Source organism: Ambystoma mexicanum, chromosome 10 (genome assembly GCF_040938575.1).
Source record: "Ambystoma mexicanum isolate Mex_15411 chromosome 10, UKY_AmexF1_1, whole genome shotgun sequence".
NCBI classification, from domain to species: domain Eukaryota; kingdom Metazoa; phylum Chordata; class Amphibia; order Caudata; family Ambystomatidae; genus Ambystoma; species Ambystoma mexicanum.
Window position 1 is genome coordinate 1,535,498,553 of NC_090932.1, and position 23,991 is coordinate 1,535,522,543.

General features: G+C 50.4%; 7 non-coding genes across 7 annotated transcripts; all 7 read right to left on the reverse strand.

The window, feature by feature from the left end:
• Positions 1-880: 880 nt before the first annotated feature.
• Positions 881-1,021, reverse strand: LOC138496310 (U4 spliceosomal RNA). Its single transcript, XR_011277833.1, has one exon. It is a non-coding gene; the product is annotated as a U4 spliceosomal RNA (small nuclear RNA).
• A 3,508-nt stretch (positions 1,022-4,529) lies between these two features.
• Positions 4,530-4,670, reverse strand: LOC138496311 (U4 spliceosomal RNA). Its single transcript, XR_011277834.1, has one exon. It is a non-coding gene; the product is annotated as a U4 spliceosomal RNA (small nuclear RNA).
• Positions 4,671-8,178: 3,508 nt separating this feature from the next.
• On the reverse strand, positions 8,179-8,319 carry LOC138496634 (U4 spliceosomal RNA). Its single transcript, XR_011278128.1, has one exon. It is a non-coding gene; the product is annotated as a U4 spliceosomal RNA (small nuclear RNA).
• A 3,508-nt stretch (positions 8,320-11,827) lies between these two features.
• Positions 11,828-11,968, reverse strand: LOC138496312 (U4 spliceosomal RNA). Its single transcript, XR_011277835.1, has one exon. It is a non-coding gene; the product is annotated as a U4 spliceosomal RNA (small nuclear RNA).
• Positions 11,969-15,476: 3,508 nt separating this feature from the next.
• On the reverse strand, positions 15,477-15,617 carry LOC138496314 (U4 spliceosomal RNA). The gene has a single exon (XR_011277837.1). It is a non-coding gene; the product is annotated as a U4 spliceosomal RNA (small nuclear RNA).
• Positions 15,618-19,125: 3,508 nt separating this feature from the next.
• Positions 19,126-19,266, reverse strand: LOC138496315 (U4 spliceosomal RNA). Its single transcript, XR_011277838.1, has one exon. It is a non-coding gene; the product is annotated as a U4 spliceosomal RNA (small nuclear RNA).
• Positions 19,267-22,774: 3,508 nt separating this feature from the next.
• Positions 22,775-22,915, reverse strand: LOC138496623 (U4 spliceosomal RNA). Its single transcript, XR_011278118.1, has one exon. It is a non-coding gene; the product is annotated as a U4 spliceosomal RNA (small nuclear RNA).
• Between the last annotated feature and the right edge of the window lie 1,076 nt (positions 22,916-23,991).

Below are 23,991 nucleotides of genomic sequence, written 5' to 3' on the forward strand. Positions count from 1 at the left end.
CAGACTGATTGCTTTACCGACTGCACTCCTGTCAGTATCCAGAGTGCATCCCTCTCCTTTGTGAAACTGTCTGTCCCCTGTTTTCCTTTATAGGGTGGGTTGTATTTTGTAGTGTGTTAGAACTGTCTGTTGTATTAATACTAAAGTAGATATTTGTATACAACCTTGACTGGACAGTCCCTTTTATCAGTGGGTCACAATTGTTTTTTCGCTCTGTTGCAACTAACCAGCCTGACGTTCCGTCCACTGTTCGGACCCCTTCCGGTGTACTAGAGGTGTGGGACTGATTGATGGTCTAGAAAGCGATATTCCTCCCTGGACCACTAGTGCCCCGGAAGTTGATTCGTCACACCAAGAGAGGTCGGGTTGTTGACTCCACGTGAATATGTGTCTATAGAATGCATGGGGACAGAAATGCCCTTTTGCCTCTCTTGGGAAGACTGAGATGGTGAGCGAAGGCCAAAGGTAAAGCGACCCCTCTGCTGCGGTTGGCTTCAGTGGCAGCCAGACCTCCCTGAGTAACCATCCAACAATCTGATGACTTTCGCAAGAGCAGATGTGGCAAAGAGGATCGAAGGCAGACAGGTCACTGTCTGCTAGGTTCTGAAAGCTCATGGTTTTCATGTCGTGAGATCAGGAAGGCAGCGAGACAACTGAGGCGCTTAATGCACCTGCTGCATGGTCACGGTTCCATAGACTTCGCTGCGCCGCTTGGAGTTTACGAATGCGCTAGCTTCTGGAAGTAAACCCCTTTGTTGAGGGTAGGCCACGAGAGAACAAAGAATAGAAGGGATGGGTTCCGAAAAACACACCCCTCTTGCTAGGTCTTCTCCAGTGGAGTAAAAGCGTCATTGTCTCCTTTTCAAACAAATCGGTTCAGCCTCCGTAGAGACTGTCAAAAATTACCAATTCCAGCTATATTTCAAGCTGTCATGGCGGGGTATTGGGTAAAGTTTTCAATAAGCAATAATCGCGCCTCGGTTAAACCTCATGAGCTACGATACTGCCACTGCGCAAAGCTAAAGCACCTGACCCAGAGGCCCTTGCGCCCCGGGAATGGATTCCCATTTAACTTGCACTGATCCCAGCAAGCTCCATCCTGAGCATCCTTTGTCAAACTCATAAAACCGCCTGGATTCCAGTGCCGAGATTTGTTGACGTGAACACCTGTATCATCTTGCGCTCACCAAACTGACAGCAAATATAGTAGCAAGGTATGCATAGGATTCTGGGAGTAAACATGCAAATGAGCAGGCTGCTACCTGTGCGCTCTTTCCCTTAGCATGATCGGTGGCCTGTTGGCAAGTGACCCCGCCCTCCTGAGAGATTATTGGGCAGGCCGCTGCCAAGGCAACATGGGAGAGGCTTGAGAATGCAAAGAGCCATTGGACGATTGCACAGAAGCGAGGACAGCATCGAGAAATGGGCTCCTTTGGGGACAGGTGAAGTGATGCTCCACCAGGACGACCAGCTGTTTCTGCAGTGCAGCCAGGACATTGACAAGAAGTGAATCAATTTGTCTCTGAGCGTTCCAACTGTTGACCAAACCATTACAATTTCGATACATTTCCATGCCATCACATACCTACCTGTTTGTGATAATTGCACTTGTCCTTGAAAATAGACCCGATTTTGCAGGGGACTCTGGGAAAAGTGAAAAGGTCCTATGTAATTCAGGTCTTGTACCCTGTCTCATAGGGCGGACCCTGCAATTCTACTTCCACTCCACTGCCAAAAATGAAGCGGCCTTGCCCTGTTCAGGCTTTTTGCTGTAGCCCCTGGGCCTTTGCAGAGCCATCTGCTTAGTGTGGCTCTGCCACGGAGGTCAGAAGAGAACATTTAGCCTGAGAAACGGCTGTCTGTGTGTGCAGCTTGGAGAAGACACTGTTGCCATGGGAAATACATGCCTGTTTGCTGTGCAAATGAAGTGCAGACACAGACAGAAGAGACCACTTGACTGGTAGGAATTGAAGAACCTGACCAAGAGTGAGGAATTAGACCATCCGCACGGGGAGTGTGCGCTCCGCCTGGGCTGGTTTGATACTTTTAAAAAAGAAATGGAATGTTGGTAGGTAAACCTCCTGGAAATGTGTGGGGCTATTCCGCACACATTTCCCAATGGACACTGCACAACAAACACATAGTCAAGTGCACTCTGGGGGACACAGTCTACCGGTGCGGTCCTCCTGTCACATTTAGCTGCAATGTGACAGCCATGGGTACATCAAAGCATCTCTGAAGGGGGAAGGCAACGCCTTCCTCCGGCCCTGGTCAGCCTACTTAAAATAGCAAAGGCTCCATCGATATGCCCTGCCTATTGTTAGGTTCTCTCTGATGGCAGCGCATACTGATGAGAGTTAAGTGAAGCAGGCCTGCCAAGAGGCTTGTTCACAGAACTAACACAGGGCAGGAAACCCCAACACCTTTTTCATATGCAATGTGTCAGCTTGAAGCTAGCTCCCACCCCTCTGTATGAAGGCCATTGAATGTCATGTGTGGAACAACTGTTTACAGTAGGCAACCGCTGCAGGGCCACCCCCTTTCAGAGGGAAGATATATGTGATTTGATGCAGACAGTCTGTTCTCGAGCTCAATTAACCAGAGAGCCACTTTGATCCACAGGAGACAGGAAGATGGGTGCGGCTTAGTAGTACATGTTGTCACCCCTTACCTTTCCTGTTGCAAAGCACTCTGGTCATGACCTTACGCTTGACAGAAGATTGGTGGTGGGGACCCAGGATTGGGTCTTTAAGGTAGGCTTAGCATGCTCCAATCACTGGGGCCCATTTGGCTTTAAAAGAGGGCTGAGCCCCTCACTAAGCAGATCATCCGACGACTTCAAAAGGAGTACGAAGAAGGACTCATTCGGACCCTCGGTGATGGTACAGTCTGCCTCACGGCTTCCGCCAGTGAAGGAAGTCCAGGATTTCCAAGAGGGAAGCAAAATACCTCCCAAAACATCTCCCAGGGAACAGAGGGAGATACCCGACTCAGAGGATCCATCAAGCAGCACCAGAACTGGTACCCAGCCAGCACACAGCGTGCCCTGCTAGGTTCAGCCAGCAAGCTTCCTAGGTGGGAAGTGCCAGAGAGTCTCTGAACAAAGGACAAGGCCGTTGCCGGCAAACACTCTTCTCAGCTTTGGGTCGGCCGCCTTAAACGTCGACCCAAGCATTGAGAAGAAGCTCGGAGGAGTGCCACAACAAGCATCAACCAGCGTCCATCTTTTAAGGACTTTTTCGAAGCAGTCGAGCTCTCAAACTGCGACCGGCTGCACCACTGTGGCTGTTCTCACGCTGCAGTCACTAAAGCCGCCTGAGAACCCTCGACCAGCGTTCCAGATCCACCAACCAGCACACAGACAACGATTCTTCACCCCGAGCCGCCGGGTAGGGCAGCCTGCAGCCGTCCGCCCAGCCTCGCTTACCAAACTGCCTGCCAACTGATATCCGCATCTGTCGTCCCTCTTGAACTCTGTCGCCGGAGCTACAAAGCAGGCTGGAAGCCACTCGATGCTGTCGAGTACCAAGATCATCTCAAACACCAGTTACATTGTGGTTCTGTCCCCCTGGTCCTTCTCCAAAGGCCCTTAGTGACATTTACGACCTCTTGCTCCCTTGCTGCTGCAACCAAATAACCTTGAACAGTTCAGACTGATTGCTTTACCGACTGCACTCCTGTCAGTATCCAGAGTGCATCCCTCTCCTTTGTGAAACTGTCTGTCCCCTGTTTTCCTTTATAGGGTGGGTTGTATTTTGTAGTGTGTTAGAACTGTCTGTTGTATTAATACTAAAGTAGATATTTGTATACAACCTTGACTGGACAGTCCCTTTTATCAGTGGGTCACAATTGTTTTTTCGCTCTGTTGCAACTAACCAGCCTGACGTTCCGTCCACTGTTCGGACCCCTTCCGGTGTACTAGAGGTGTGGGACTGATTGATGGTCTAGAAAGCGATATTCCTCCCTGGACCACTAGTGCCCCGGAAGTTGATTCGTCACACCAAGAGAGGTCGGGTTGTTGACTCCACGTGAATATGTGTCTATAGAATGCATGGGGACAGAAATGCCCTTTTGCCTCTCTTGGGAAGACTGAGATGGTGAGCGAAGGCCAAAGGTAAAGCGACCCCTCTGCTGCGGTTGGCTTCAGTGGCAGCCAGACCTCCCTGAGTAACCATCCAACAATCTGATGACTTTCGCAAGAGCAGATGTGGCAAAGAGGATCGAAGGCAGACAGGTCACTGTCTGCTAGGTTCTGAAAGCTCATGGTTTTCATGTCGTGAGATCAGGAAGGCAGCGAGACAACTGAGGCGCTTAATGCACCTGCTGCATGGTCACGGTTCCATAGACTTTGCTGCGCCGCTTGGAGTTTACGAATGCGCTAGCTTCTCGAAGTAAACCCCTTTGTTGAGGGTAGGCCACGAGAGAACAAAGAATAGAAGGGATGGGTTCCGAAAAACACACCCCTCTTGCTAGGTCTTCTCCAGTGGAGTAAAAGCGTCATTGTCTCCTTTTCAAACAAATCGGTTCAGCCTCCGTAGAGACTGTCAAAAATTACCAATTCCAGCTATATTTCAAGCTGTCATGGCGGGGTATTGGGTAAAGTTTTCAATAAGCAATAATCGCGCCTCGGTTAAACCTCATGAGCTACGATACTGCCACTGCGCAAAGCTAAAGCACCTGACCCAGAGGCCCGTGCGCCCCGGGAATGGATTCCCATTTAACTTGCACTGATCCCAGCAAGCTCCATCCTGAGCATCCTTTGTCAAACTCATAAAACCGCCTGGATTCCAGTGCCGAGATTTGTTGAGGTGAACACCTGTATCATCTTGCGCTCACCAAACTGACAGCAAATATAATAGCAAGGTATGCATAGGATTCTGGGAGTAAACATGCAAATGAGCAGGCTGCTACCTGTGCGCTCTTTCCCTTAGCATGATCGGTGGCCTGTTGGCAAGTGACCCCGCCCTCCTGAGAGATTATTGGGCAGGCCGCTGCCAAGGCAACATGGGAGAGGCTTGAGAATGCAAAGAGCCATTGGAGGATTGCACAGGAGCGAGGACAGCATCGAGAAATGGGCTCCTTTGGGGACAGGTGAAGTGATGCTCCACCAGGACGACCAGCTGTTTCTGCAGTGCAGCCAGGACATTGACAAGAAGTGAATCAATTTGTCTCTGAGCGTTCCAACTGTTGACCAAACCATTACAATTTCGATACATTTCCATGCCATCACATACCTACCTGTTTGTGATAATTGCACTTGTCCTTGAAAATAGACCCGATTTTGCAGGGGACTCTGGGAAAAGTGAAAAGGTCCTATGTAATTCACGTCTTGTACCCTGTCTCATAGGGCGGACCCTGCAATTCTACTTCCACTCCACTGCCAAAAATGAAGCGGCCTTGCCCTGTTCAGGCTTTTTGCTGTAGCCCCTGGGCCTTTGCAGAGCCATCTGCTTAGTGTGGCTCTGCCACTGAGGTCAGAAGAGAACATTTAGCCTGAGAAACGGCTGTCTGTGTGTGCAGCTTGGAGAAGACACTGTTGCCATGGGAAAGACATGCCTGTTTGCTGTGCAAATGAAGTGCAGACACAGACAGAAGAGACCACTTGACTGGTAGGAATTGAAGAACCTGACCAAGAGTGAGGAATTCGACCATCCGCACGGGGAGTGTGCGCTCCACCTGGGCTGGTTTGATACTTTTAAAAAAGAAATGGAATGTTGGTAGGTAAACCTCCTGGAAATGTGTGGGGCTATTCCGCACACATTTCCCAATGGACACTGCACAACAAACACATAGTCAAGTGCACTCTGGGGGACACAGTCTACCGGTGCGGTCCTCCTGTCACATTTAGCTGCAATGTGACAGCCATGGGTACATCAAAGCATCTCTGAAGGGGGAAGGCAACGCCTTCCTCCGGCCCTGGTCAGCCTACTTAAAATAGCAAAGGCTCCATCGATATGCCCTGCCTATTGTTAGGTTCTCTCTGATGGCAGCGCATACTGATGAGAGTTAAGTGAAGCAGGCCTGCCAAGAGGCCTGTTCACAGAACTAACACAGGGCAGGAAACCCCAACATCTTTTTCATATGCAATGTGTCAGCTTGAAGCTAGCTCCCACCCCTCTGTATGAAGGCCATTGAATGTCATGTGTGGAACAACTGTTTACAGTAGGCAACCGCTGCAGGGCCACCCCCTTTCAGAGGGAAGATATATGTGATTTGATGCAGACAGTCTGTTCTCGAGCTCAATTAACCAGAGAGCCACTTTGATCCACAGGAGACAGGAAGATGGGTGCGGCTTAGTAGTACATGTTGTCACCCCTTACCTTTCCTGTTGCAAAGCACTCTGGTCATGACCTTACGCATGACAGAAGATTGGTGGTGGGGACCCAGGATTGGGTCTTTAAGGTAGGCTTAGCATGCTCGAATCACTGGGGCCCATTTGGCTTTAAAAGAGGGCTGAGCCCCTCACTAAGCAGATCATCCAACGACTTCAAAAGGAGTACGAAGAAGGACTCATTCGGACCCTCGGTGATGGTACAGTCTGCCTCACGGCTTCCGCCAGTGAAGGAAGTCCAGGATTTCCAAGAGGGAAGCAAAATACCTCCCAAAACATCTCCCAGGGAACAGAGGGAGATACCCGACTCAGAGGATCCATCAAGCAGCACCAGAACCGGTACCCAGCCAGCACACAGCGTGCCCTGCTAGGTTAAGCCAGCAAGCTTCCTAGGTGGGAAGTGCCAGAGAGTCTCTGAACAAAGGACAAGGCCGTTGCCGGCAAACACTCTTCTCAGCTTTGGGTCGGCCGCCTTAAACGTCGACCCAAGCATTGAGAAGAAGCTCGGAGGAGTGCCACAACAAGCATCAACCAGCGTCCATCTTTTAAGGACTTTTTCGAAGCAGTCGAGCTCTCAAACTGCGACCGGCTGCACCACTGTGGCTGTTCTCACGCTGCAGTCACTAAAGCCGTCTGAGAACCTTCGACCAGCGTTCCAGATCCACCAACCAGCACACAGACAACGATTCTTCACCCCGAGCCGCCGGGTAGGGCAGCCTGCAGCCGTCCGCCCAGCCTCGCTTACCAAACTGCCTGCCAACTGATATCCGCATCTGTCGTCCCTCTTGAACTCTGTCGCCGGAGCTACAAAGCAGGCTGGAAGCCACTCGATGCTGTCGAGTACCAAGATCATCTCAAACACCAGTTACATTGTGGTTCTGTCCCCCTGGTCCTTCTCCGAAGGCCCTTAGTGACATTTACGACCTCTTGCTCCCTTGCTGCTGCAACCAAATAACCTTGAACAGTTCAGACTGATTGCTTTACCGACTGCACTCCTGTCAGTATCCAGAGTGCATCCCTCTCCTTTGTGAAACTGTCTGTCCCCTGTTTTCCTTTATAGGGTGGGTTGTATTTTGTAGTGTGTTAGAACTGTCTGTTGTATTAATACTAAAGTAGATATTTGTATACAACCTTGACTGGACAGTCCCTTTTATCAGTGGGTCACAATTGTTTTTTCGCTCTGTTGCAACTAACCAGCCTGACGTTCCGTCCACTGTTCGGACCCCTTCCGGTGTACTAGAGGTGTGGGACTGATTGATGGTCTAGAAAGCGATATTCCTCCCTGGACCACTAGTGCCCCGGAAGTTGATTCGTCACACCAAGAGAGGTCGGGTTGTTGACTCCACGTGAATATGTGTCTATAGAATGCATGGGGACAGAAATGCCCTTTTGCCTCTCTTGGGAAGACTGAGATGGTGAGCGAAGGCCAAAGGTAAAGCGACCCCTCTGCTGCGGTTGGCTTCAGTGGCAGCCAGACCTCCCTGAGTAACCATCCAACAATCTGATGACTTTCGCAAGAGCAGATGTGGCAAAGAGGATCGAAGGCAGACAGGTCACTGTCTGCTAGGTTCTGAAAGCTCATGGTTTTCATGTCGTGAGATCAGGAAGGCAGCGAGACAACTGAGGCGCTTAATGCACCTGCTGCATGGTCACGGTTCCATAGACTTCGCTGCGCCGCTTGGAGTTTACGAATGCGCTAGCTTCTGGAAGTAAACCCCTTTGTTGAGGGTAGGCCACGAGAGAACAAAGAATAGAAGGGATGGGTTCCGAAAAACACACCCCTCTTGCTAGGTCTTCTCCAGTGGAGTAAAAGCGTCATTGTCTCCTTTTCAAACAAATCGGTTCAGCCTCCGTAGAGACTGTCAAAAATTACCAATTCCAGCTATATTTCAAGCTGTCATGGCGGGGTATTGGGTAAAGTTTTCAATAAGCAATAATCGCGCCTCGGTTAGACCTCATGAGCTACGATACTGCCACTGCGCAAAGCTAAAGCACCTGACCCAGAGGCCCGTGCGCCCCGGGAATGGATTCCCATTTAACTTGCACTGATCCCAGCAAGCTCCATCCTGAGCATCCTTTGTCAAACTCATAAAACCGCCTGGATTCCAGTGCCGAGATTTGTTGAGGTGAACACCTGTATCATCTTGCGCTCACCAAACTGACAGCAAATATAGTAGCAAGGTATGCATAGGATTCTGGGAGTAAACATGCAAATGAGCAGGCTGCTACCTGTGCGCTCTTTCCCTTAGCATGATCGGTGGCCTGTTGGCAAGTGACCACGCCCTCCTGAGAGATTATTGGGCAGGCCGCTGCCAAGGCAACATGGGAGAGGCTTGAGAATGCAAAGAGCCATTGGAGGATTGCACAGGAGCGAGGACAGCATCGAGAAATGGGCTCCTTTGGGGACAGGTGAAGTGATGCTCCACCAGGACGACCAGCTGTTTCTGCAGTGCAGCCAGGACATTGACAAGAAGTGAATCAATTTGTCTCTGAGCGTTCCAACTGTTGACCAAACCATTACAATTTCGATACATTTCCATGCCATCACATACCTACCTGTTTGTGATAATTGCACTTGTCCTTGAAAATAGACCCGATTTTGCAGGGGACTCTGGGAAAAGTGAAAAGGTCCTATGTAATTCACGTCTTGTACCCTGTCTCATAGGGCGGACCCTGCAATTCTACTTCCACTCCACTGCCAAAAATGAAGCGGCCTTGCCCTGTTCAGGCTTTTTGCTGTAGCCCCTCGGCCTTTGCAGAGCCATCTGCTTAGTGTGGCTCTGCCACTGAGGTCAGAAGAGAACATTTATCCTGAGAAACGGCTGTCTGTGTGTGCAGCTTGGAGAAGACACTGTTGCCATGGGAAAGACATGCCTGTTTGCTGTGCAAATGAAGTGCAGACACAGACAGAAGAGACCACTTGACTGGTAGGAATTGAAGAACCTGACCAAGAGTGAGGAATTAGACCATCCGCACGGGGAGTGTGCGCTCCGCCTGGGCTGGTTTGATACTTTTAAAAAAGAAATGGAATGTTGGTAGGTAAAGCTCCTGGAAATGTGTGGGGCTATTCCGCACACATTTCCCAATGGACACTGCACAACAAACACATAGTCAAGTGCACTCTGGGGGACACAGTCTACCGGTGCGGTCCTCCTGTCACATTTAGCTGCAATGTGACAGCCATGGGTACATCAAAGCATCTCTGAAGGGGGAAGGCAACGCCTTCCTCCGTCCCTGGTCAGCCTACTTAAAATAGCAAAGGCTCCATCGATATGCCCTGCCTATTGTTAGGTTCTCTCTGATGGCAGCGCATACTGATGAGAGTTAAGTGAAGCAGGCCTGCCAAGAGGCCTGTTCACAGAACTAACACAGGGCAGGAAACCCCAACACCTTTTTCATATGCAATGTGTCAGCTTGAAGCTAGCTCCCACCCCTCTGTATGAAGGCCATTGAATGTCATGTGTGGAACAACTGTTTACAGTAGGCAACCGCTGCAGGGCCACCCCCTTTCAGAGGGAAGATATATGTGATTTGATGCAGACAGTCTGTTCTCGAGCTCAATTAACCAGAGAGCCACTTTGATCCACAGGAGACAGGAAGATGGGTGCGGCTTAGTAGTACATGTTGTCACCCCTTACCTTTCCTGTTGCAAAGCACTCTGGTCATGACCTTAAGCATGACAGAAGATTGGTGGTGGGGACCCAGGATTGGGTCTTTAAGGTAGGCTTAGCATGCTCCAATCACTGGGGCCCATTTGGCTTTAAAAGAGGGCTGAGCCCCTCACTAAGCAGATCATCCGACGACTTCAAAAGGAGTACGAAGAAGGACTCCTTCGGACCCTCGGTGATGGTACAGTCTGCCTCACGGCTTCCGCCAGTGAAGGAAGTCCAGGATTTCCAAGAGAGAAGCAAAATACCTCCCAAAACATCTCCCAGGGAACAGAGGGAGATACCCGACTCAGAGGATCCATCAAGCAGCACCAGAACCGGTACCCAGCCAGCACACAGCGTGCCCTGCTAAGTTAAGCCAGCAAGCTTCCTAGGTGGGAAGTGCCAGAGAGTCTCTGAACAAAGGACAAGGCCGTTGCCGGCAAACACTCTTCTCAGCTTTGGGTCGGCCGCCTTAAACGTCGACCCAAGCATTGAGAAGAAGCTCGGAGGAGTGCCACAACAAGCATCAACCAGCGTCCATCTTTTAAGGACTTTTTCGAAGCAGTCGAGCTCTCAAACTGCGACCGGCTGCACCACTGTGGCTGTTCTCACGCTGCAGTCACTAAAGCCGTCTGAGAACCCTCGACCAGCGTTCCAGATCCACCAACCAGCACACAGACAACGATTCTTCACCCCGAGCCGCTGGGTAGGGCAGCCTGCAGCCGTCCGCCCAGCCTCGCTTACCAAACTGCCTGCCAACTGATATCCGCATCTGTCGTCCCTCTTGAACTCTGTCGCCGGAGCTACAAAGCATGCTGGAAGCCACTCGATGCTGTCGAGTACCAAGATCATCTCAAACACCAGTTACATTGTGGTTCTGTCCCCCTGGTCCTTCTCCGAAGGCCCTTAGTGACATTTACGACCTCTTGCTCCCTTGCTGCTGCAACCAAATAACCTTGAACAGTTCAGACTGATTGCTTTACCGACTGCACTCCTGTCAGTATCCAGAGTGCATCCCTCTCCTTTGTGAAACTGTCTGTCCCCTGTTTTCCTTTATAGGGTGGGTTGTATTTTGTAGTGTGTTAGAACTGTCTGTTGTATTAATACTAAAGTAGATATTTGTATACAACCTTGACTGGACAGTCCCTTTTATCAGTGGGTCACAATTGTTTTTTCGCTCTGTTGCAACTAACCAGCCTGACGTTCCGTCCACTGTTCGGACCCCTTCCGGTGTACTAGAGGTGTGGGACTGATTGATGGTCTAGAAAGCGATATTCCTCCCTGGACCACTAGTGCCCCGGAAGTTGATTCGTCACACCAAGAGAGGTCGGGTTGTTGACTCCACGTGAATATGTGTCTATAGAATGCATGGGGACAGAAATGCCCTTTTGCCTCTCTTGGGAAGACTGAGATGGTGAGCGAAGGCCAAAGGTAAAGCGACCCCTCTGCTGCGGTTGGCTTCAGTGGCAGCCAGACCTCCCTGAGTAACCATCCAACAATCTGATGACTTTCGCAAGAGCAGATGTGGCAAAGAGGATCGAAGGCAGACAGGTCACTGTCTGCTAGGTTCTGAAAGCTCATGGTTTTCATGTCGTGAGATCAGGAAGGCAGCGAGACAACTGAGGCGCTTAATGCACCTGCTGCATGGTCACGGTTCCATAGACTTCGCTGCGCCGCTTGGAGTTTACGAATGCGCTAGCTTCTGGAAGTAAACCCCTTTGTTGAGGGTAGGCCACGAGAGAACAAAGAATAGAAGGGATGGGTTCCGAAAAACACACCCCTCTTGCTAGGTCTTCTCCAGTGGAGTAAAAGCGTCATTGTCTCCTTTTCAAACAAATCGGTTCAGCCTCCGTAGAGACTGTCAAAAATTACCAATTCCAGCTATATTTCAAGCTGTCATGGCGGGGTATTGGGTAAAGTTTTCAATAAGCAATAATCGCGCCTCGGTTAAACCTCATGAGCTACGATACTGCCACTGCGCAAAGCTAAAGCACCTGACCCAGAGGCCCTTGCGCCCCGGGAATGGATTCCCATTTAACTTGCACTGATCCCAGCAAGCTCCATCCTGAGCATCCTTTGTCAAACTCATAAAACCGCCTGGATTCCAGTGCCGAGATTTGTTGACGTGAACACCTGTATCATCTTGCGCTCACCAAACTGACAGCAAATATAGTAGCAAGGTATGCATAGGATTCTGGGAGTAAACATGCAAATGAGCAGGCTGCTACCTGTGCGCTCTTTCCCTTAGCATGATCGGTGGCCTGTTGGCAAGTGACCCCGCCCTCCTGAGAGATTATTGGGCAGGCCGCTGCCAAGGCAACATGGGAGAGGCTTGAGAATGCAAAGAGCCATTGGACGATTGCACAGAAGCGAGGACAGCATCGAGAAATGGGCTCCTTTGGGGACAGGTGAAGTGATGCTCCACCAGGACGACCAGCTGTTTCTGCAGTGCAGCCAGGACATTGACAAGAAGTGAATCAATTTGTCTCTGAGCGTTCCAACTGTTGACCAAACCATTACAATTTCGATACATTTCCATGCCATCACATACCTACCTGTTTGTGATAATTGCACTTGTCCTTGAAAATAGACCCGATTTTGCAGGGGACTCTGGGAAAAGTGAAAAGGTCCTATGTAATTCAGGTCTTGTACCCTGTCTCATAGGGCGGACCCTGCAATTCTACTTCCACTCCACTGCCAAAAATGAAGCGGCCTTGCCCTGTTCAGGCTTTTTGCTGTAGCCCCTGGGCCTTTGCAGAGCCATCTGCTTAGTGTGGCTCTGCCACGGAGGTCAGAAGAGAACATTTAGCCTGAGAAACGGCTGTCTGTGTGTGCAGCTTGGAGAAGACACTGTTGCCATGGGAAATACATGCCTGTTTGCTGTGCAAATGAAGTGCAGACACAGACAGAAGAGACCACTTGACTGGTAGGAATTGAAGAACCTGACCAAGAGTGAGGAATTAGACCATCCGCACGGGGAGTGTGCGCTCCGCCTGGGCTGGTTTGATACTTTTAAAAAAGAAATGGAATGTTGGTAGGTAAACCTCCTGGAAATGTGTGGGGCTATTCCGCACACATTTCCCAATGGACACTGCACAACAAACACATAGTCAAGTGCACTCTGGGGGACACAGTCTACCGGTGCGGTCCTCCTGTCACATTTAGCTGCAATGTGACAGCCATGGGTACATCAAAGCATCTCTGAAGGGGGAAGGCAACGCCTTCCTCCGGCCCTGGTCAGCCTACTTAAAATAGCAAAGGCTCCATCGATATGCCCTGCCTATTGTTAGGTTCTCTCTGATGGCAGCGCATACTGATGAGAGTTAAGTGAAGCAGGCCTGCCAAGAGGCCTGTTCACAGAACTAACACAGGGCAGGAAACCCCAACACCTTTTTCATATGCAATGTGTCAGCTTGAAGCTAGCTCCCACCCCTCTGTATGAAGGCCATTGAATGTCATGTGTGGAACAACTGTTTACAGTAGGCAACCGCTGCAGGGCCACCCCCTTTCAGAGGGAAGATATATGTGATTTGATGCAGACAGTCTGTTCTCGAGCTCAATTAACCAGAGAGCCACTTTGATCCACAGGAGACAGGAAGATGGGTGCGGCTTAGTAGTACATGTTGTCACCCCTTACCTTTCCTGTTGCAAAGCACTCTGGTCATGACCTTACGCATGACAGAAGATTGGTGGTGGGGACCCAGGATTGGGTCTTTAAGGTAGGCTTAGCATGCTCCAATCACTGGGGCCCATTTGGCTTTAAAAGAGGGCTGAGCCCCTCACTAAGCAGATCATCCGACGACTTCAAAAGGAGTACGAAGAAGGACTCATTCGGACCCTCGGTGATGGTACAGTCTGCCTCACGGCTTCCGCCAGTGAAGGAAGTCCAGGATTTCCAAGAGGGAAGCAAAATACCTCCCAAAACATCTCCCAGGGAACAGAGGGAGATACCCGACTCAGAGGATCCATCAAGCAGCACCAGAACTGGTACCCAGCCAGCACACAGCGTGCCCTGCTAGGTTCAGCCAGCAAGCTTCCTAGGTGGGAAGTGCCAGAGAGTCTCTGAACAAAGGACAAGGCCGTTGCCGGCAAACACTCTTCTCAGCTTTGGGTCGGCCGCCTTAAACGTCGACCCAAGCATTGAGAAGAAGCTCGGAGGAGTGCCACAACAAGCATCAACCAGCGTCCATCTTTTAAGGACTTTTTCGAAGCAGTCGAGCTCTCAAACTGCGACCGGCTGCACCACTGTGGCTGTTCTCACGCTGCAGTCACTAAAGCCGCCTGAGAACCCTCGACCAGCGTTCCAGATCCACCAACCAGCACACAGACAACGATTCTTCACCCCGAGCCGCCGGGTAGGGCAGCCTGCAGCCGTCCGCCCAGCCTCGCTTACCAAACTGCCTGCCAACTGATATCCGCATCTGTCGTCCCTCTTGAACTCTGTCGCCGGAGCTACAAAGCAGGCTGGAAGCCACTCGATGCTGTCGAGTACCAAGATCATCTCAAACACCAGTTACATTGTGGTTCTGTCCCCCTGGTCCTTCTCCAAAGGCCCTTAGTGACATTTACGACCTCTTGCTCCCTTGCTGCTGCAACCAAATAACCTTGAACAGTTCAGACTGATTGCTTTACCGACTGCACTCCTGTCAGTATCCAGAGTGCATCCCTCTCCTTTGTGAAACTGTCTGTCCCCTGTTTTCCTTTATAGGGTGGGTTGTATTTTGTAGTGTGTTAGAACTGTCTGTTGTATTAATACTAAAGTAGATATTTGTATACAACCTTGACTGGACAGTCCCTTTTATCAGTGGGTCACAATTGTTTTTTCGCTCTGTTGCAACTAACCAGCCTGACGTTCCGTCCACTGTTCGGACCCCTTCCGGTGTACTAGAGGTGTGGGACTGATTGATGGTCTAGAAAGCGATATTCCTCCCTGGACCACTAGTGCCCCGGAAGTTGATTCGTCACACCAAGAGAGGTCGGGTTGTTGACTCCACGTGAATATGTGTCTATAGAATGCATGGGGACAGAAATGCCCTTTTGCCTCTCTTGGGAAGACTGAGATGGTGAGCGAAGGCCAAAGGTAAAGCGACCCCTCTGCTGCGGTTGGCTTCAGTGGCAGCCAGACCTCCCTGAGTAACCATCCAACAATCTGATGACTTTCGCAAGAGCAGATGTGGCAAAGAGGATCGAAGGCAGACAGGTCACTGTCTGCTAGGTTCTGAAAGCTCATGGTTTTCATGTCGTGAGATCAGGAAGGCAGCGAGACAACTGAGGCGCTTAATGCACCTGCTGCATGGTCACGGTTCCATAGACTTCGCTGCGCCGCTTGGAGTTTACGAATGCGCTAGCTTCTCGAAGTAAACCCCTTTGTTGAGGGTAGGCCACGAGAGAACAAAGAATAGAAGGGATGGGTTCCGAAAAACACACCCCTCTTGCTAGGTCTTCTCCAGTGGAGTAAAAGCGTCATTGTCTCCTTTTCAAACAAATCGGTTCAGCCTCCGTAGAGACTGTCAAAAATTACCAATTCCAGCTATATTTCAAGCTGTCATGGCGGGGTATTGGGTAAAGTTTTCAATAAGCAATAATCGCGCCTCGGTTAAACCTCATGAGCTACGATACTGCCACTGCGCAAAGCTAAAGCACCTGACCCAGAGGCCCGTGCGCCCCGGGAATGGATTCCCATTTAACTTGCACTGATCCCAGCAAGCTCCATCCTGAGCATCCTTTGTCAAACTCATAAAACCGCCTGGATTCCAGTGCCGAGATTTGTTGAGGTGAACACCTGTATCATCTTGCGCTCACCAAACTGACAGCAAATATAATAGCAAGGTATGCATAGGATTCTGGGAGTAAACATGCAAATGAGCAGGCTGCTACCTGTGCGCTCTTTCCCTTAGCATGATCGGTGGCCTGTTGGCAAGTGACCCCGCCCTCCTGAGAGATTATTGGGCAGGCCGCTGCCAAGGCAACATGGGAGAGGCTTGAGAATGCAAAGAGCCATTGGAGGATTGCACAGGAGCGAGGACAGCATCGAGAAATGGGCTCCTTTGGGGACAGGTGAAGTGATGCTCCACCAGGACGACCAGCTGTTTCTGCAGTGCAGCCAGGACATTGACAAGAAGTGAATCAATTTGTCTCTGAGCGTTCCAACTGTTGACCAAACCATTACAATTTCGATACATTTCCATGCCATCACATACCTACCTGTTTGTGATAATTGCACTTGTCCTTGAAAATAGACCCGATTTTGCAGGGGACTCTGGGAAAAGTGAAAAGGTCCTATGTAATTCACGTCTTGTACCCTGTCTCATAGGGCGGACCCTGCAATTCTACTTCCACTCCACTGCCAAAAATGAAGCGGCCTTGCCCTGTTCAGGCTTTTTGCTGTAGCCCCTGGGCCTTTGCAGAGCCACCTGCTTAGTGTGGCTCTGCCACTGAGGTCAGAAGAGAACATTTAGCCTGAGAAACGGCTGTCTGTGTGTGCAGCTTGGAGAAGACACTGTTGCCATGGGAAAGACATGCCTGTTTGCTGTGCAAATGAAGTGCAGACACAGACAGAAGAGACCACTTGACTGGTAGGAATTGAAGAACCTGACCAAGAGTGAGGAATTAGACCATCCGCACGGGGAGTGTGCGCTCCACCTGGGCTGGTTTGATACTTTTAAAAAAGAAATGGAATGTTGGTAGGTAAACCTCCTGGAAATGTGTGGGGCTATTCCGCACACATTTCCCAATGGACACTGCACAACAAACACATAGTCAAGTGCACTCTGGGGGACACAGTCTACCGGTGCGGTCCTCCTGTCACATTTAGCTGCAATGTGACAGCCATGGGTACATCAAAGCATCTCTGAAGGGGGAAGGCAACGCCTTCCTCCGGCCCTGGTCAGCCTACTTAAAATAGCAAAGGCTCCATCGATATGCCCTGCCTATTGTTAGGTTCTCTCTGATGGCAGCGCATACTGATGAGAGTTAAGTGAAGCAGGCCTGCCAAGAGGCCTGTTCACAGAACTAACACAGGGCAGGAAACCCCAACATCTTTTTCATATGCAATGTGTCAGCTTGAAGCTAGCTCCCACCCCTCTGTATGAAGGCCATTGAATGTCATGTGTGGAACAACTGTTTACAGTAGGCAACCGCTGCAGGGCCACCCCCTTTCAGAGGGAAGATATATGTGATTTGATGCAGACAGTCTGTTCTCGAGCTCAATTAACCAGAGAGCCACTTTGATCCACAGGAGACAGGAAGATGGGTGCGGCTTAGTAGTACATGTTGTCACCCCTTACCTTTCCTGTTGCAAAGCACTCTGGTCATGACCTTACGCATGACAGAAGATTGGTGGTGGGGACCCATGATTGGGTCTTTAAGGTAGGCTTAGCATGCTCGAATCACTGGGGCCCATTTGGCTTTAAAAGAGGGCTGAGCCCCTCACTAAGCAGATCATCCGACGACTTCAAAAGGAGTACGAAGAAGGACTCATTCGGACCCTCGGTGATGGTACAGTCTGCCTCACGGCTTCCGCCAGTGAAGGAAGTCCAGGATTTCCAAGAGGGAAGCAAAATACCTCCCAAAACATCTCCCAGGGAACAGAGGGAGATACCCGACTCAGAGGATCCATCAAGCAGCACCAGAACCGGTACCCAGCCAGCACACAGCGTGCCCTGCTAAGTTAAGCCAGCAAGCTTCCTAGGTGGGAAGTGCCAGAGAGTCTCTGAACAAAGGACAAGGCCGTTGCCGGCAAACACTCTTCTCAGCTTTGGGTCGGCCGCCTTAAACGTCGACCCAAGCATTGAGAAGAAGCTCGGAGGAGTGCCACAACAAGCATCAACCAGCGTCCATCTTTTAAGGACTTTTTCGAAGCAGTCGAGCTCTCAAACTGCGACCGGCTGCACCACTGTGGCTGTTCTCACGCTGCAGTCACTAAAGCCGTCTGAGAACCTTCGACCAGCGTTCCAGATCCACCAACCAGCACACAGACAACGATTCTTCACCCCGAGCCGCCGGGTAGGGCAGCCTGCAGCCGTCCGCCCAGCCTCGCTTACCAAACTGCCTGCCAACTGATATCCGCATCTGTCGTCCCTCTTGAACTCTGTCGCCGGAGCTACAAAGCATGCTGGAAGCCACTCGATGCTGTCGAGTACCAAGATCATCTCAAACACCAGTTACATTGTGGTTCTGTCCCCCTGGTCCTTCTCCGAAGGCCCTTAGTGACATTTACGACCTCTTGCTCCCTTGCTGCTGCAACCAAATAACCTTGAACAGTTCAGACTGATTGCTTTACCGACTGCACTCCTGTCAGTATCCAGAGTGCATCCCTCTCCTTTGTGAAACTGTCTGTCCCCTGTTTTCCTTTATAGGGTGGGTTGTATTTTGTAGTGTGTTAGAACTGTCTGTTGTATTAATACTAAAGTAGATATTTGTATACAACCTTGACTGGAAAGTCCCTTTTATCAGTGGGTCACAATTGTTTTTTCGCTCTGTTGCAACTAACCAGCCTGACGTTCCGTCCACTGTTCGGACCCCTTCCGGTGTACTAGAGGTGTGGGACTGATTGATGGTCTAGAAAGCGATATTCCTCCCTGGACCACTAGTGCCCCGGAAGTTGATTCGTCACACCAAGAGAGGTCGGGTTGTTGACTCCACGTGAATATGTGTCTATAGAATGCATGGGGACAGAAATGCCCTTTTGCCTCTCTTGGGAAGACTGAGATGGTGAGCGAAGGCCAAAGGTAAAGCGACCCCTCTGCTGCGGTTGGCTTCAGTGGCAGCCAGACCTCCCTGAGTAACCATCCAACAATCTGATGACTTTCGCAAGAGCAGATGTGGCAAAGAGGATCGAAGGCAGACAGGTCACTGTCTGCTAGGTTCTGAAAGCTCATGGTTTTCATGTCGTGAGATCAGGAAGGCAGCGAGACAACTGAGGCGCTTAATGCACCTGCTGCATGGTCACGGTTCCATAGACTTCGCTGCGCCGCTTGGAGTTTACGAATGCGCTAGCTTCTGGAAGTAAACCCCTTTGTTGAGGGTAGGCCACGAGAGAACAAAGAATAGAAGGGATGGGTTCCGAAAAACACACCCCTCTTGCTAGGTCTTCTCCAGTGGAGTAAAAGCGTCATTGTCTCCTTTTCAAACAAATCGGTTCAGCCTCCGTAGAGACTGTCAAAAATTACCAATTCCAGCTATATTTCAAGCTGTCATGGCGGGGTATTGGGTAAAGTTTTCAATAAGCAATAATCGCGCCTCGGTTAAACCTCATGAGCTACGATACTGCCACTGCGCAAAGCTAAAGCACCTGACCCAGAGGCCCGTGTGCCGCGGGAATGGATTCCCATTTAACTTGCACTGATCCCAGCAAGCTCCATCCTGAGCATCCTTTGTCAAACTCATAAAACCGCCTGGATTCCAGTGCCGAGATTTGTTGAGGTGAACACCTGTATCATCTTGCGCTCACCAAACTGACAGCAAATATAGTAGCAAGGTATGCATAGGATTCTGGGAGTAAACATGCAAATGAGCAGGCTGCTACCTGTGCGCTCTTTCCCTTAGCATGATCGGTGGCCTGTTGGCAAGTGACCCCGCCCTCCTGAGAGATTATTGGGCAGGCCGCTGCCAAGGCAACATGGGAGAGGCTTGAGAATGCAAAGAGCCATTGGAGGATTGCACAGGAGCGAGGACAGCATCGAGAAATGGGCTCCTTTGGGGACAGGTGAAGTGATGCTCCACCAGGACGACCAGCTGTTTCTGCAGTGCAGCCAGGACATTGACAAGAATTGAATCAATTTGTCTCTGAGCGTTCCAACTGTTGACTAAACCATTACAATTTCGATACATTTCCATGCCATCACATACCTACCTGTTTGTGATAATTGCACTTGTCCTTGAAAATAGACCCGATTTTGCAGGGGACTCTGGGAAAAGTGAAAAGGTCTTATGTAATTCACGTCTTGTACCCTGTCTCATAGGGCGGACCCTGCAATTCTACTTCCACTCCACTGCCAAAAATGAAGCGGCCTTGCCCTGTTCAGGCTTTTTGCTGTAGCCCCTGGGCCTTTGCAGAGCCATCTGCTTAGTGTGGCTCTGCCACTGAGGTCAGAAGAGAACATTTAGCCTGAGAAACGGCTGTCTGTATGTGCAGCTTGGAGAAGACACTGTTGCCATGGGAAAGACATGCCTGTTTGCTGTGCAAATGAAGTGCAGACACAGACAGAAGAGACCACTTGACTGGTAGGAATTGAAGAACCTGACCAAGAGTGAGGAATTAGACCATCCGCACGGGGAGTGTGCGCTCCGCCTGGGCTGGTTTGATACTTTTAAAAAAGAAATGGAATGTTGGTAGGTAAACCTCCTGGAAATGTGTGGGGCTATTCCGCACACATTTCCCAATGGACACTGCACAACAAACACATAGTCAAGTGCACTCTGGGGGACACAGTCTACCGGTGCGGTCCTCCTGTCACATTTAGCTGCAATGTGACAGCCATGGGTACATCAAAGCATCTCTGAAGGGGGAAGGCAACGCCTTCCTCCGGCCCTGGTCAGCCTACTTAAAATAGCAAAGGCTCCATCGATATGCCCTGCCTATTGTTAGGTTCTCTCTGATGGCAGCGCATACTGATGAGAGTTAAGTGAAGCAGGCCTGCCAAGAGGCCTGTTCACAGAACTAACACAGGGCAGGAAACCCCAACACCTTTTTCATATGCAATGTGTCAGCTTGAAGCTAGCTCCCACCCCTCTGTATGAAGGCCATTGAATGTCATGTGTGGAACAACTGTTTACAGTAGGCAACCGCTGCAGGGCCACCCCCTTTCAGAGGGAAGATATATGTGATTTGATGCAGACAGTCTGTTCTCGAGCTCAATTAACCAGAGAGCCACTTTGATCCACAGGAGACAGGAAGATGGGTGCGGCTTAGTAGTACATGTTGTCACCCCTTACCTTTCCTGTTGCAAAGCACTCTGGTCATGACCTTACGCATGACAGAAGATTGGTGGTGGGGACCCAGGATTGGGTCTTTAAGGTAGGCTTAGCATGCTCCAATCACTGGGGCCCATTTGGCTTTAAAAGAGGGCTGAGCCCCTCACTAAGCAGATCATCCGACGACTTCAAAAGGAGTACGAAGAAGGACTCATTCGGACCCTCGGTGATGGTACAGTCTGCCTCACGCCTTCCGCCAGTGAAGGAAGTCCAGGATTTCCAAGAGGGAAGCAAAATACCTCCCAAAACATCTCCCAGGGAACAGAGGGAGATACCCGACTCAGAGGATCCATCAAGCAGCACCAGAACCGGTACCCAGCCAGCACACAGCGTGCCCTGCTAGGTTAAGCCAGCAAGCTTCCTAGGTGGGAAGTGCCAGAGAGTCTCTGAACAAAGGACAAGGCCGTTGCCGGCAAACACTCTTCTCAGCTTTGGGTCGGCCGCCTTAAACGTCGACCCAAGCATTGAGAAGAAGCTCGGAGGAGTGCCACAACAAGCATCAACCAGCGTCCATCTTTTAAGGACTTTTTCGAAGCAGTCGAGCTCTCAAACTGCGACCGGCTGCACCACTGTGGCTGTTCTCACGCTGCAGTCACTAAAGCCGTCTGAGAACCCTCGACCAGCGTTCCAGATCCACCAACCAGCACACAGACAACGATTCTTCACCCCGAGCCGCCGGGTAGGGCAGCCTGCAGCCGTCCGCCCAGCCTCGCTTACCAAACTGCCTGCCAACTGATATCCGCATCTGTCGTCCCTCTTGAACTCTGTCGCCGGAGCTACAAAGCATGCTGGAAGCCACTCGATGCTGTCGAGTACCAAGATCATCTCAAACACCAGTTACATTGTGGTTCTGTCCCCCTGGTCCTTCTCTGAAGGCCCTTAGTGACATTTACGACCTCTTGCTCCCTTGCTGCTGCAACCAAATAACCTTGAACAGTTCAGACTGATTGCTTTACCGACTGCACTCCTGTCAGTATCCAGAGTGCATCCCTCTCCTTTGTGAAACTGTCTGTCCCCTGTTTTCCTTTATAGGGTGGGTTGTATTTTGTAGTGTGTTAGAACTGTCTGTTGTATTAATACTGAAGTAGATATTTGTATACAACCTTGACTGGACAGTCCCTTTTATCAGTGGGTCACAATTGTTTTTTCGCTCTGTTGCAACTAACCAGCCTGACGTTCCGTCCACTGTTCGGACCCCTTCCGGTGTACTAGAGGTGTGGGACTGATTGATGGTCTAGAAAGCGATATTCCTCCCTGGACCACTAGTGCCCCGGAAGTTGATTCGTCACACCAAGAGAGGTCGGGTTGTTGACTCCACGTGAATATGTGTCTATAGAATGCATGGGGACAGAAATGCCCTTTTGCCTCTCTTGGGAAGACTGAGATGGTGAGCGAAGGCCAAAGGTAAAGCGACCCCTCTGCTGCGGTTGGCTTCAGTGGCAGCCAGACCTCCCTGAGTAACCATCCAACAATCTGATGACTTTCGCAAGAGCAGATGTGGCAAAGAGGATCGAAGGCAGACAGGTCACTGTCTGCTAGGTTCTGAAAGCTCATGGTTTTCATGTCGTGAGATCAGGAAGGCAGCGAGACAACTGAGGCGCTTAATGCACCTGCTGCATGGTCACGGTTCCATAGACTTCGCTGCGCCGCTTGGAGTTTACGAATGCGCTAGCTTCTGGAAGTAAACCCCTTTGTTGAGGGTAGGCCACGAGAGAACAAAGAATAGAAGGGATGGGTTCCGAAAAACACACCCCTCTTGCTAGGTCTTCTCCAGTGGAGTAAAAGCGTCATTGTCTCCTTTTCAAACAAATCGGTTCAGCCTCCGTAGAGACTGTCAAAAATTACCAATTCCAGCTATATTTCAAGCTGTCATGGCGGGGTATTGGGGAAAGTTTTCAATAAGCAATAATCGCGCCTCGGTTAAACCTCATGAGCTACGATACTGCCACTGCGCAAAGCTAAAGCACCTGACCCAGAGGCCCGTGCGCCCCGGGAATGGATTCCCATTTAACTTGCACTGATCCCAGCAAGCTCCATCCTGAGCATCCTTTGTCAAACTCATAAAACCGCCTGGATTCCAGTGCCGAGATTTGTTGAGGTGAACACCTGTATCATCTTGCGCTCACCAAACTGACAGCAAATATAGTAGCAAGGTATGCATAGGATTCTGGGAGTAAACATGCAAATGAGCAGGCTGCTACCTGTGCGCTCTTTCCCTTAGCATGATCGGTGGCCTGTTGGCAAGTGACCCCGCCCTCCTGAGAGATTATTGGGCAGGCCGCTGCCAAGGCAACATGGGAGAGGCTTGAGAATGCAAAGAGCCATTGGAGGATTGCACAGGAGCGAGGACAGCATCGAAAAATGGGCTCCTTTGGGGACAGGTGAAGTGATGCTCCACCAGGACGACCAGCTGTTTCTGCAGTGCAGCCAGGACATTGACAAGAAGTGAATCAATTTGTCTCTGAGCGTTCCAACTGTTGACCAAACCATTACAATTTCGATACATTTCCATGCCATCACATACCTACCTGTTTGTGATAATTGCACTTGTCCTTGAAAATAGACCCGATTTTGCAGGGGACTCTGGGAAAAGTGAAAAGGTCCTATGTAATTCACGTCTTGTACCCTGTCTCATAGGGCGGACCCTGCAATTCTACTTCCACTCCACTGCCAAAAATGAAGCGGCCTTGCCCTGTTCAGGCTTTTTGCTGTAGCCCCTGGGCCTTTGCAGAGCCATCTGCTTAGTGTGGCTCTGCCACTGAGGTCAGAAGAGAACATTTAGCCTGAGAAACGGCTGTCTGTGTGTGCAGCTTGGAGAAGACACTGTTGCCATGGGAAAGACATGCCTGTTTGCTGTGCAAATGAAGTGCAGACACAGACAGAAGAGACCACTTGACTGGTAGGAATTGAAGAACCTGACCAAGAGTGAGGAATTAGACCATCCGCACGGGGAGTGTGCGCTCCGCCTGGGCTGGTTTGATACTTTTAAAAAAGAAATGGAATGTTGGTAGGTAAACCTCCTGGAAATGTGTGGGG